The 13,662-nt window shown below is 43.7% G+C and overlaps 1 protein-coding gene across 1 annotated transcript in view; it reads right to left on the minus strand.

Moving 5' to 3' along the window:
• KIAA1217 (KIAA1217 ortholog) overlaps positions 1-13,662 on the minus strand; it is a 673,163-nt gene that overhangs the window by 366,784 nt on the left and 292,717 nt on the right. The window lies entirely within an intron of this gene.

Consider the following 13,662-nt stretch of genomic DNA (forward strand, 5'->3'; position numbering starts at 1 on the left):
GGGAAGGGTCCAGGCACACCAGTCGTCCTCCTGGCCAGGTCTGTTGAGGATGCTGTCATCTCTTCACGTGTGGATTTCTGAAGAGGCACCTCAGTTTCTTTCTGGCTTTTGGGGGCTGCTTTCAGTCCCTTCCCTTGAGGAAGCATCCAGGATTGAGTCGTGTGTGTTGGGAGCAGACAGAAAAGGTGCGAGTGCAGAGAAGCCGCTCTTGGAGTCAGGGGTGCACCAGGGCCGGACCTCTGACGGAGGGGCCCTGCTGCCCCTTTGTTCCTGCCCTGGCAGCAGTTAGAGCAGCTGGGAGTGAAAAGTAGGCATAAATGTGGGCCAGGAAGGAGCCCTGGTCCGGGGGGCTTTTGGTTGTAGAGAGAAGAACATGCCAGGGTGCCAGCGTCTCACCCAGATGGCCCACCCTGGCCTTCTCTGTCAGACAGTGATAAGGCAGCTGTGGGCCTTGCAGGCAGGTGAGAGGCACTCTGAAGATGTGCTGGGACAGCAGAGGGACATGTGGGATGAAGGGCCCCACACTGGGGTGACAGGTAGGCCGATGCCGTTTCACCCCAAGTTGTGTTCCCACACCCCCTGGGCACGGGCAGGGGCAACCCTCAGCCAGTCCTCAACCCGGCCTAGCCAGGTAACCCTGCAGCCTGGGGAGCTGTCGGGACAGCTGCGTGCCACTGGAAGGAAACCCAAATCAGGGAGAGAAAGCAAAAAACACTTGGCTGTAAACTGTGCTCTCTAACATGTAGCCAGCTTGTGTCCGTTGGTCGTCCACTGCTCGGAGGAGGAGGCTGGGGTGGGCCTGTCTGAGTCACCTGGAGCCAGCTCACGTGGACCCCACTTCTCGGAGCTGCAGAGAATCTTTTGCACTAAATCATGCTGTTTCCTAAAAGCTTTGTTTTGTGTTAATTGACTCACATGACTCAGATCCTCCGAGGCCCCCTGTGAGGTGGGCATGTGTCCACAGGGCTGGGGTGGAGGGGTTGTGGCCGTGCGGACACAAAACTGCTCGGTGTCTTGAGTGCCTGCGAAATTCTTTATGAAATGAGCCATCTACATTAAACTTATTTTTTTAACATCTTGAAAAACAACAACAACAACAAAAAACTCCTCGAAGAAAACAAGCAGTATGCTCTTTGACATCGATCCTAGCAATATATATGTATATATATATTTTTTTTGCTTATGTCTCCTTAGGCAATGTAAACAGAAGCCAAAATAAACAAAAGGGACTACATCAAACTAAAAATCTTTTGTACAGCAAAGAAAACTATAAACAAAACAAAAAGGTCACCTACTGAATGGGATAAGATACTTTCAAACAACATGGCCAAACAGAGATTAATATCTGAAATATACAAAGAGCTCATACAACTCAACATCAAATAAAGAACAAAATGGGCAGAGGGCCTGAATAGATGGTTTCCCAAAGAAGATACACAGGTGGACAACAGACACATGAGAGGATGCTCAACATCACTGATCATCAGGGAAATGTAAACCAGAACTAAGCAGTGAGACAATCACCTCCCACCTGCCAGAATGGCTATCATCAAAAAGAAAACTAACCACAGGTGTTGGAGAGGATGTGGCAAAAAAGGGAACCCTCATGCACTGCTGGTGGGAATGTAAATTTGGTGCAGCCACTATGGAAAACAGTATGGAGTCCCCTCAAAAAATTAACATAGAGCTATCATGTGCTCCAGCAATTCCACTTCTAGGTATTTTCCCAAAGAAAACAAAAACACTAATTTGAAAAGACATATGCACTCCTATTTTTGCTGCAGCATTATTCATAGTAACCAAGGTATAAGACCTAAGTGCTTGTGGATAGGTGAATGGATAAAGCAGATGTGATATACACATATATATACACACAGTTATTTATATATAAAAATGGAATATTTCTCAGCCATAAAAAAAAATGTGGCACTTTCCCATTGTAGTAACATGCATGGACCTAGAGGGTATTAAGCTCAGTAAAACAAGTCAGACAGAAAAAGCTAAACATTGTAGATTTCACTTACACGTGTTATCTAAAAAACAAATGAACAAAATAGAAATAAAGTCACAGATACAGAGAACAGACAGGTGGTTGGTTGCCAGAGGGGAGATGTGTTGGGGGATGAGTGAAATCAGTGGGGGAAAATAAGAGATACAAATCTTCCCCTCACAAAATAAATAAGTAATGATAATAAAATGTACAGTGTGGGAAGTACAGTCAATAATAATATAATATCTTTGCATGGTGACGTGTGGTTACTAGATTTATCGTAGGGATCATTTTGAAATTTATAGAAATAACAAATCACTATGTTGTGCACCAGAAACTAACACAGTGTTGTCAGTCAATTATGCTTCAACCAAGAAACAAAGTCACAGAGAAAGAGATCACATTTGTGTTTACCAGGGGTGAGGAGGTGGGGGCAGAGGGAATTCGATAAAAGTGGTCCAAAGGTACAAACTTTCAGTTATAAGACAAGTACTAGGGATGCAATGTACAACATGATTAATATAATTAACACGATGTATAGTATATAGGGAAGTTATTAAGAGAGTAAATCTTCAGAGGTCTTATCACAAGGAAAAATTTTTTTTCTTTTTCTTTTATTTTTTAACTATATGAGATGGGGAATGTTCACTAAACATACTGGTCAGCATCTTATGATGTCTGTAAGTCAAACCATGATGTTGTACACCTTAAACTTACACCGTGCCATGTGTAAGTTACATCTCAACAAAACTGGAAGGAAGAAAAGTACAATATGACTGATTTCCAAGTGAAAAATACTAGGCGAAACATTATGCAATTGTCATTTTTATAGGCAAAATGATCTAATGTGGCAATCTAATTGCACATGGTTCAAACTAATATTTAGGTCAGGATGTTTGAGTCACTGAATTTTTTCAGAATACCTTGATGACTCTAGCCTTCAATTTAACTTTAAATCAGCTCCCAGGCATAGTAACAATAATATGTAACCAAAACCTAAATAAATGAAAATTGCAGATGTTTTCAAATCCCATTCAAATCCTCAAATCCTCCAGTGTTGTCATTATCACCGTAAGAATGGATGCCCTGGCCAGTTTCCGTTAACTATTATTTATATGCTTAAAACCAGTTTTAACGAAACTTATTTTTACAGTATTTAAACTTGTTAGGGGATTTCATGAATAATTTATAAGCATAGTACAAAGCCCCACTGGCAACCATTTGAGAAAAAAACACGGAACTCATACCAAGACTGTGCCCACTGCACGTTCTCCTCCTTAGGTCCTCATCAGCCCGGCTGTTGCAGGAGTATCTGCTCTTAACACAAGGATGCCACCTTCTCCCAGATGTGACTATATTCTGGCCTTGACTGTTAGGGCGATTTGATTGAGCAAACCAGTTTGTTGTTTTAGTTATTTTTAGCAATAATAATGTGGATTTTTTTGTTTTTGAGAAGAAAAATCATAAAACCTTAAAAATGCTGCTTAGCAGGGCTAAAATTTCCAGCAAAATGGCCAGAAAGTTCCTGATACTAAACATCCTCCCTTGGATATATTCTTTACATGTGTTTTCCTGCAGCAGTTAACAACAGGCTTAGACAGCTGTATTTTTTCCCCCAGCCCATTTTATGAGAAAAATGTCAGCAAAACGATCACCCTAAAATTGATAATAAAAGGAAGAAAATGAAGGCACAAAGTATCTGGGCTAATTTAGATTATTTACAATACAAATTGCACTCCACTAGAAATATATCCTTGATGGTAAAAGTTGATATCCTTTTAGAAGCGTTTGGAAAGAGAAGAGTTAATGATATTTCTTGTCTTTAAGGCAACTCTCTAAACTGGGCCAGGACACAAACCAAATGACAGTCTTGCTAAAAGCAATATTCACTTTATGTATTAAGTGCTACTCTTACATAAGAGTGAAAATGCATCCTATTTACAGGAAAAGCTGAGGATCGGTAGATAGACTTGAGAAAAAGTGTATTATACTTTGGCAACTTTTAGTTAACGTTTATTTTGCTGTCATTCTATCTTGATCATTTGGGTGCCCCAAAGCATGGAATAGACAGTATTTCGGGGAGGGTCATCATCTCCAAATTATGAACGTCCCACTGCTGCTTCCCTGACTTAGTGCTAGGAGTCACGGAGAGTTCTCTCCGGGGACCTTTAGAACCTACACCCAGAAGGCTGCCATCTGCAGAGACAACTTTTATTCTTAGTCCATGGAACAGACATGCACCCTGGTGTCCTCAGAATTTGTTGGCCAAGTAGAGTAACAACTTGGGGTCGGTACCCACAAGACTCCCGTAACAGCAGCCTCAATACCCCGGTTTCCTGGTGGAGGGATAAAGAAAGCCCTCAAAGATCTGAAGAGCACTGAGATAAGACACCCGGATCTTGCAGGTGGAGTGCTGGAGGGCGGGCCGGAGAGAAGAGGGGGCAAGTAAAGAAAAGGGCTGTCCCGATGATGCACGTCTACAGGACTTTTAATAGCTACAGTCACCCTCCCATCCGGCAGGATGTTACTCGCAGGCAAACTAAACACAAATAAATCAGATCAAGTCTTCCTTTTAAGGCAGGCGAAGCTTGGCAGTGTTGCAGGTGGGAGTAATCTCCCCAGTGGCAGGACCAGGGACCGTGACCTCTACAGGGAGTGTTAAAAGGGCATGCCCTTCTTCCTCCTACAGCCCCGAAATAATGTGCCTACATCAGAGTAGGATTCACAGGTGGAATGGGAGAGGGAGCCTTAAAGCCTTTCTTGCTGTTGTTTTTTTCAGCCATGGTTGGACTAAAGTGGATGCAGTCTGGTCTTGAACCCCTGCCAAGATGGACAGCGGCCAATTCAAATGGAAGGTGTTCTCTGTGTGTGTGTCTCTGTCTCTGTCTCTCTCTCTCACACACACACACTGTGAACCACAAACTGCTCTCATCAGACAAACAGTCGAGTCTGAACAAAGACTAACTCTATGGAGCCCAACAGAAACCCACTTCCTGTCTCCCCATGGAGCTCAGAGAATTTCCCCAGGTTCCAGAGCTGCCAGCAAGAGGCTGGCACGGACCTTGCTCCACTCAACTGCCTGAGCCCTTAACTTGGGGCTCTGGTCTCTGTAGACACAGCTGGGCAGAAAATTCTCCCCTCCCAGACCAGGAGGAACCCCTCCAGAGCCTCAGCTGAATGGTCTTGGCTTCCTCCCTATCTGGGTTTTTGCAGTTCCATATTTCAGACACCTCCTCTCCTTGCGCTGCGTAGCCGAAAATCACTCTTTCTTCTCCGTCTCACTTTTAGTGAGGCACAACAGTTCCATCCCCCCAACCTCAGGCGGGATCTCAGCCCCTGAACTGAGCCAGGTCTCTGGCATCTCTCCTCCAGCCCCACCCCTTCCAGGGCCCCCTCAGTTTCTGTTTCCACAGAATTGCACCTCAGTGATGCCCACTCCTCTCCCTTTGCCTCCAAAAACCAGTTTACTGGGTCCATAACCCACACACCCACACACCACTGGAGCTAACTGGCTTTTCTTCTAGGTCACCTCTGCCAGAGGCCGGTGGCAGCTCGAGGGGAGGCATGAGGAAGGGAGGGTAGGATGCCCTGACTGTGGAGACAGGTACCTCCTGACAGCGCTGTGGCCTCCACCACTGTGTAGAGGATGTGGTCTGGCCTAGCACAATTCTGCGCCCCCCACCAGAAAAGGGGACCACCTGCGGAGAAAATTATCTGCATAAACAGCAATTTCACTCCAGCTTTCCCCGCAGATGGTCCTGATTTGGAAAAGGCATGCAGACAGTCTTTGAAATACAACTTCTGTTTTTTTGGCCACTTGGAACTCTTTGTAAGCCTCAACGTCGCCAGGACAATTTCTTGACTGACATCGTTAGCTTCCTCTGAAACCTAGTTCTCTCCTCTTAATGACTTCTTATTTTAAAACTCACCAGATTCTAATTTCTAAATCTATGATTCCCCTTTGTGCTTCCAAATACAATGTCATCAAATCCTATAAGATTTTTTTTCCTCTCCATTCGTATTGTCACCATTCTACTCCAGACCTTTATTACCCCACACTCTGCCTATGACATTATAAGCTCCGTGTTTTAGGTTTCCCCAATCTCCCCTGCACACGACTCCCAAACTAACACTCTTTGACACATTGTCTTTGCACGCACTGATGTCTTCAGGAGCTCACTATTACCTACACAATGCACTGTGCTGTGTATTACCAAATTCATTAACTTAATTTTTATTTTCTTCCAACAGATATTTATTGAGTACCTGCAGTGTGTCCCACATCATCCTTAGCTCTAGGGAAATAAACAAGACAGACCCGTTCCTTTCTTGCCTTTTAGAAAGGGGGACGTTGATATTTAAGATAAATGCTCAGAAAGAGAAACTGTGAAAGCACTCAATGAGGGAAGCAAAGCAAGTCTCTGGGTCTCGCGAGGCCTCTCCAGAAGTGACATTTAAGCTGATGCTTGAAGGAGGAACAATGATTAATTAGTGAGGTACAAGTGAAGGGGACAGGAAATGAAGAAGGCCTGATGGGGGAGAAAGTCTGATGTATCTGTGGGGAGAGGGAAGGCTGGTGTGGCTGGATGCAGAGACATGTGGGCAAGCACAGTGGGGGAGAAAGGCCAAAGGTCACCAGGGGCTAGACCATGCAGAGCCTGGGAAGATGTGCTGAGGAATTTGGGCTTCATTATAAAAGCCATGGGAAACCACAGGCAGGTTTGAAGCAGAGAAACGCAATCATTTCTTGTGTTTTTAAAAGATCACGCCAGCTACAAAATGGAGAAGGCTGGAGGAAGATATTGCTGGATGACCAAATTGGAAGGGCAGCAGCGTAGACAAGAGATGGGGTGGGTTGGACCAGTGTGGCACCATGGACATCAGTGGAAATGGAGAAAACACATGTATTCAAGAGAGAATGAGATAAAGAAGCATATGCGGTGAGGGAGATGGAAGAAGCAGAGAAGGAAGTTATGGATGAAGTCCAAGTTCTTAGTCTTTAACGAGTTGGGGATCCAGGAGAAGAAGAATCAGGTGTGAGTGTGGGGAAGGTGTAGATGCCAAGTTGAGCTTGGGATAGTTTAATCCAAAGTGGGTATGTCTAGTAGGTAGCAGCACACGCCACTCAGAAGCTCCGAAGAGAGGTCCCGGTGTGAGAGATAAATTAGAAATTTATTAGCATATTCGGTGACCGAGACCCTGGGGGTGGGTGAAGTTGTTCCATGAGATGAGAGTGGCCTGATCCTGGTCTCAAGAAACAATAACAAGGAAAGTTTGAGTAGAGAAGAAAGAGCTTGTAAAGGAGACTCAGAAAGAGAACCCAATCAAGCAGGGGAAAGTACGAGGGTACGGTGCCAAGAAAGCGGAGAGAAGGAAGTTTGGTGAAGGATAGGGGTGTTGGAGGCAGCGTGCTAAGGACCATTAAGTCCCCCTGGAGCCATGGAGGTTATTCGTATTATTTTGGTTTTTCATTTGTTAGTCTGAATTCCATTTGGCATGGTCCCCCATAGCCCAGCTGATAGTTTGTGAAAGTTAATATATAGTACAATTTACTCTGTGCTGTAGAGTTCTCTGGGTTTTGACAAATGCATAAATTCATCTATCTACCACCACAGTCATGATACAGAATTTTTCCCTTGCCCTCAAATTTCCTCATGCTGCCCTTTGTAGTCCAACCTTTCTCCCCAATTCCTGATTGGTTTCCTGTTTCTAGAGTTTTGTCTTTTCCAACATGTCACATGAAATCGTACGTTATGTTGCCTTTTGGGCCTGGCCTCTTTCACTTAGCAAAATATATTTAAGAATCATTCATGTTATTACATGAATCAATAGTTCATTCCCTTTTCGGTGCTGAGTAGTATTCCATCATGTAGATATGTGTATGTATGTGTGTGTCACAAATTGTTTATCCATGCACAGGTTGAAGGATATGTTGGCAATTTTCAGTTTCTGTTGATTATGAATAGAGCTGTTGTAAACATTTGCAGGCAGGTTTCGCCTGAACATAAGTTTTGATTTCTCTTGGGAGTATGACTGTTGAGTTCTTCTGTAAAGCTATGTTTAACCTTATAATCATTAGTCTCTTCAAGACTTTGTGGTTTTGTTCAGGTGGTAAGGTCAAAACAGGATTAGAGAGAGCAAAGAAGTCAGAGAGAAGGGAGGAGGTAGATACAGTCAGTGAAAGCAATGCTTTGGAGAGTTCTGGTGGACTTGGAGATAGTAAACAGGGCTGTGGCTGGAGGTGGCCACAAGGTTAAGGGAGGGAGGGTTTGGCAAAAAATCAAAAATATTTGACTGTGTTTAATAACAGTGAGAAAGAGGAATCAGACAGGGAGAGGCTGAAGATAAGGAAAAGACAGGGTGTGGGGGGAAGAGGGGGTGGTAAGATTTCTGAGAGGGTGGGAGAGACTGGCTTTTGATTAGAAAGAGGAACTCACTCCACTTTACTGAGACAGCAAGAAAGCACGGAGCCTTTCACAGCCCTAGTCTGACCTTAATGTGACTGCCTAGGGGATGGGAGAAGACAAGTTCAGATCTTTCAAACTACCCAACCGCAAAACCTCTGACTCCACCCAGACTGTCTCATGTTCTCTAAGAGCCAATCAACATTTTTGGAGGAGACAGTCAATCACCTTTGCTTGTCCAGCGGTGATGGAGCGGGTGCTAAGGAAAAGCAAAAAGTTTAGCAGATTGTTGATATTTATCCCCAGAGGTATGCTGCCTTATTTTCTACAAAAACACTCCTATGATATTCAAAGTTTGATCTCAAGTCACAAAGAACCACCAGATCACCAAACAGCCCCCTCCTGGTCACAGGACCTGGGTATGTACAGGACCTGGGGGCAGCTGACTTGGTCATGAAAATGTCCCTAACTTTGTACAGTTTGGCCTCTTAGCAAGCTTTCTTAATAATATAAACATGTTTCCTTGTTAGAGGCCCTGACATTGACCCTTGATAATTCAAAGCAGTGGTGCCTTTTCCTCTGACTCATTAATGAATAAGACAGGCTATATTTTTTCCTCATCTATTTCTACCCTTAAAACAAAAATAGTGTCACAACAATGACCCATTAAGAAAAACAGCATTCTATCAACCAGAGTGATGATGATGCAAGTTGCTGGGCATGTTGGGGAGGAAGTGATGGATTTAAGGCCTTCAGGGGATATTTGAAATGATTCCAGCCACTCATCCAGGTTCCATGAAGCTTCACCGTGATATGGAGCAGAGAAATTTGTAAGCCAGGACTGATAATAACACAGTTAGTTGTTGGATATCAGATTTAATACCTTCAAAACTTCCAGGAGCCAATAAGTGTTTCGTGGAATAGTTCTATACAAAAGAACACGCTATGGTAATCTCATTTTAATGTACCTGAAAAAAAGTGAGGGGTTTAACCTCAGGAAACATAATTTCTGATTTTTGGAAAAGTCCTGGAAAAGCCATAAGTCTAATATAATCAAGGAAGAATTCTGCAGATGGCAACTCATGCTGTGAATCCAGAAATAATCTACACAGGTTACTAGTGTTTTAATGATTTTGGGTTATTGTTTTGATTTTCTCAGCCACGTTATTATATTTTGCAAGCCTGCCATACTATAAATACATTTGCTTCTACATTGGGGAAATTTCTTCCAGAATGCTTAGCACTAGTAAAGCAGGGCCAAGAATGTTAGGAAGTAGCTCTGTGATTATAAAGACATGGCTTGACTTAGAATCACTCACAGATTTCCACTGAGCACCCACCCTGTGCTGGGGGCTGGGGATCCGGTGTGGATTAGAGACAGGACCCCCCCGCTCAGAGCCCTCACAGTCCCTCCCCTGTCAAATATGCCCTTGGAAAGCAGAGACTAGAATCCAATGTGATTTGTGTCATTGGGAGCACAGCAAAGGGAAGGTTAGCTCTGTTTGGAAAGTCTAGAGAAGACACATTTAAGAAAGTGTCTACAGAGGCAGAATCTCATAAGCAGAATCTTCCCAGTGGAGGAGGCAGAGGAGAGCAAGGCAGAGTGGCCAAGATGCACAGGAACACAGAGACTTGGATAACACAAGTTTGGAAAGCACTCCTCGAGCCTGGCTGGAGCAGAGCCATGCGTCCCAAAGCCAGAAGCCACTTCTCCAGGGAAAAATCATTCTCGACCTATCCTTGGTGTTTATCCTACACAACATAGTTGTAGCCACTGAGAGATGTGGAATGGGAACAGACCACGGAGCCCAGAGGAAGGACTTTGGGTACCTGGTCAATAGTGGATGTTCTTCTTATGTGTCTTAGGAAACCAAAAGATGCCCTGCTCTTCCACATCCCATCACAGGAAGCCCTGGGGAGCCTGATGCAGCTGTGGTCTGTAAGGAGAGACTGCCTAGCAACATGCTCTTTCTAACTCCTAAGCAGCCAGGAAGCACATGCACCTCCTAATTCCACCTACTCCTAGATGAGTAAGTGTGAAGCATTTAGAGATCTGTCACCATGAGCAAGAAGACTCTGTGGTGATGTCACATGGCAGTAATATGTTCTCCTTTGTGGCAGCTCTGGACTGAATGCTTGGGTCCCCACAAACTTCATAGGTTGAAATCCTAATCCCCAATGAGATGACAGTAGGAGATGGGGCCTTTCAGAGGTGATTAGGTCATGAGGGTGGAGCCCTCATGAATGGGATTAGTGCCCTTATAGAAGAGACTCCAGAAGGCTCCCTGCCCCCTCCCGCCTTGTGAGAACAGAGCGAGAAGATGGCCACCTGTGAACCAGGATGCAGGCTCTCACCAGAATCCAACTCTGATCTCATCTCCAACTTCCACCCTCCAGAACTGTGAGAAACAAATTGTATTTATTTTTGTTTATCAGCCACCCAGTATATAATACGTTTTCATAGCGGCCTGAACTGACTAAGCCTAGATTGTACACATGGCCTTTGCAGATGGCATAAACAGATGGTCAGAATTTGGGATTCTGTCTCTGCAGAATGGAATAAAGTGAAGCCAACTAAAGGGTTTGAGGGTTGAATCTATGGCCTTTTGCCACAGATTCATTCATTCATTCACGAATTCATTTATTCAAACATTTATGTTTGTCAAGCACTGTGTGAGCGGAGAAAACCTGGGATAAAAGAAGACTATTACAATAATAAAACTTCATAGATTTGGACCCCTTTAGTTAGGAATTTGAGATTCACTTGAAAAGTAGGTAAAATTTAACATTGAAATAAATACTTAATAAGCCAATGAGGAGCATCAGTGCAGTCTTAGAAGAATGATCTAGGACAGTAGTTTTCAACAACCTTCTCTTTATATGCACACAAGAAAAACACATTAAAAAACAGACCACTCTTAAAGATGTCTCAATGTTTCTTAAAGAATTTACATTAGGCCAGGATCGATCCTAGTTACTATAAAATTTTTTTGTTTTTGTTTTTTGGTTTTTGGGGGATGGGGGTGGGGGAGGTGATTAGGTTTATTTGTTTATTTTTAATAGAGGTACTGGGGACAGAATCCAGGGCCTTGTCCATGCTAGGCGGGCACACTACCACTGAGATATACCCTCCCCCCGATCCTAGTTTCTATAAATCTGTAAAAGTAATAAAACTACATTTCTTACAACTTTTCTATGACTCATACTTGCAACTAAATCAGACCAACATTTTCTTCTGCCACCCATAGTCATGGTTGGTATTAGACTTTGTCCTGCAAAGTAGCTTTTATTGAAGGATTAATAGATTTGTTGAGTTTGGATACCACAGATATCAAGCACGAATCTCCAAATAAGATGAAGGCCCCTACCCAGAGCCTTGGAGGACAGTGGCATGACCAGGATGACCTAGGGCCATGTCCTGGAAGCACCATTACAATAACCCTGCACCAGCTGGAAACCTCAGTATCATTTAGGCACAAGTGTGTTACAGCCCCTGATGAACAAATGAAGGAAACACAGGCATGAGGCAGTTGAACTGCTGGGTCAAGGTCACCCCAAGCCCGTCATGGGAAATTGGGATCAAGGGCCACCCAGGTTGTGTCTGTTTCAATGTCTGTGACTGTCTCCCTCCCATTCCTGGTGATAAGAAACTTCTATTTTTACTGCTAATTTTGATATTTTTGAGCTTGAGATGGCATTTCTCAGTCATTCGCTCTCTTCCTTCCTTCATTAATGTTTGGCGTATCTATTACATTAAAAAAAAACACACTCCCCATTAAACAGCAAAGTTATGACATTTATGGAACATTAGCCAGAAAATATGAAACTGAAGCATTATTCCAAGTTCACTTAGGCTGCATCCTTGATAAAATTCAGAATTCTTACAAGAACAAAAATAAATAAACTTGGACATACTCCTTATTTAAAATCTTATACACATGGACTTCCAAAGGGGGTATAGGAAATAATTAGGCGAGCAATCATTCACATGTCTTTGTTGACATTAAAATATCCTGGCTAATGTCAATCTGATAATGAATGAGTATCTGCACTCTCTGAAAATGAGTTTGAAAAATTGTCAGAAGCAAAAGGAATGCCTAATTTGCTCACCCCCTGGAGGCAGAGCTGGCTCTGGAAAAAAGCCTCCTTTGTCAAGGATCTTGTTTATAGAGTTACTTCTGCCCTGTTTTAGTATCTTCTCCTTTTAAATCCTTATTCTATTAATAGTCAGCACCAGACATCACATCACATAGAATCTCACCTGCCCAGTGGCAGGTGTGTGTGTGTCGGGGCGGGGGGCAGAGAAGGTGGCCAGGGGACTTGCCTTAAAGTGACATAACAAACACATTTTTAAATTGAGATGATATGGCTGTGTATTTGCTTGTGTTGTGGGATGGGGAGGCTGATGAAGATGATCGGTCAGAGGTGCTCCAGACTTTGCAGGCTACTGCCTGGTTGGATCCAGAATTTCACAGATGTGAGCCACGGCAAGCAAAGCAGCAGGGGAAATGAGAGTTCCCACAAGACGGTGACTTGTTGGAGGCAAAGGACCCTTTCTCCAAAAGGATTTCTGTCCTGCACTGAGGACCCGAACCCAAGCCACCAGAAACGATCTTTTTTGTCTGGGTTTTGTGTCTCCTAAATGATTCCAAATATATTCATTCCCTGTGGCCAGACCACCTCATATGCATTGAGCAGAATAACGAGACGACTGGCAAATGAGTCTAACATTTCCATGACCCATTTTCTTTTTTCCCCTCAAATGTTACTGGTTCATGATATCCCAAAGTCTAGGAACCACAGAATTATACATCACATCCACTCTGCCATTTATATCCTTGTAATATGCTTTGTCTGAGAAGATAGTAATAAAATCCCCTCTATCCCTTTTGGTCAGAGGTTTGTCAGCAGGAGTCTGATTCAGGTGCTGCAGACGAGCTGGAGAGAGTCTACAGGTCCATCCCTCTTAGTCACCTTTTGTTCCTTACCTAAGCTGACCTCTCTGTAGCATCCGACACCTGCCAGTACTTCCTCTCTCTTGAAACGCTCCCTCAGTTGGCCTGACATCATGAGACAGCAGCTTGGCTTCCCTCCTGCTCTCTGAGTGACTCTTCTTTCTTGGGTTCCTATAAGTGGTCCATTTCCACATTTGCCTGCCTCTGAAAGGAGGAGGCCCTTTATTTCTTTGTTCTAGGTCCTCTTGTCTTTTCCCTTCCGCACCCTCCTGGCACTTCTCATTCATGTCCATGGTGCTCATTACTAACTAGA

The sequence above is a fragment of the Camelus bactrianus genome, chromosome 35 (assembly GCF_048773025.1).
Source record: "Camelus bactrianus isolate YW-2024 breed Bactrian camel chromosome 35, ASM4877302v1, whole genome shotgun sequence".
Lineage (NCBI taxonomy): Eukaryota > Metazoa > Chordata > Mammalia > Artiodactyla > Camelidae > Camelus > Camelus bactrianus.